Consider the following 968-nt stretch of genomic DNA (forward strand, 5'->3'; position numbering starts at 1 on the left):
ATCTGTATGTTTATGTCTTAAAACGGGTCTCCTATGGCTACAAACAAAAAATTAAAAACTGCATCAGACAAATGAAAACGTGACTGCATCAGACAAATTATCATGGGTCTGCATCGCTATATCATCTAACTTTATACATGGAGGACATAAGCCATCGTGCCAGCTGTTTGCCTGACGTCATGACTTCTAACCCAACAAGGATGTATGTTGACACATGCACCAGTTTTCTCCATTTGTTTGGTCTGTTATCGGCAAATTCGTAGTTGTAGAGATGGAACTTATTTCTCCAAAGTATCGTTTGAATGAAATACGAACCTACTTCAACACAGAAACACACGTATTTAATGTGCATATGTATATATATGTTATTGGATGGCCATTGGCGCACAAGATTCCATCTGTCTTTTAGTAGTTCTTGTTTCTCGTTCTGAAGGTTATCAGTCACTTTTCTGACAAACCTAGCTTGGAGGAATTGCTAGTTTCAGCCACTCTTGACGAGAAGTACGCGCTACAACTGATTTACTGATTATATATTGGCAGTAGCGATTTCAAGTGTCCTGATCGTACACACGTACATATATAAATATATATATGACGGGCTTCTTCCAGTTTCCGTCTACCAAATCCATTCACAAGGCTTTGGTTGGCCCGATGCTATAGTAGACGACACATTCCCAAGGTGCCACGCAGTGGGACTGAACCCGGAACCATAAATTGGCAAGCAAGCTACTTACTAAACAGCCACTCCTGCGCCCATAATATATATATATATATATGGGAGAATATACAAAAAATAACAACAGACGAGGACAGGTGGTGTAAATAACAAAAGTATATATTAGTATGACGCTCGGGAATACGGAAAGTCTTTGACGTTTCGAGCTACGCTCTTCAACAGAAAGAATACGGAGACAAGGAGAAAAACACGGAGAAAAAAAAAATACATATATATATATATATATATACAT

Source organism: Octopus bimaculoides, chromosome 1 (genome assembly GCF_001194135.2).
Source record: "Octopus bimaculoides isolate UCB-OBI-ISO-001 chromosome 1, ASM119413v2, whole genome shotgun sequence".
NCBI classification, from domain to species: Eukaryota; Metazoa; Mollusca; class Cephalopoda; order Octopoda; family Octopodidae; genus Octopus; species Octopus bimaculoides.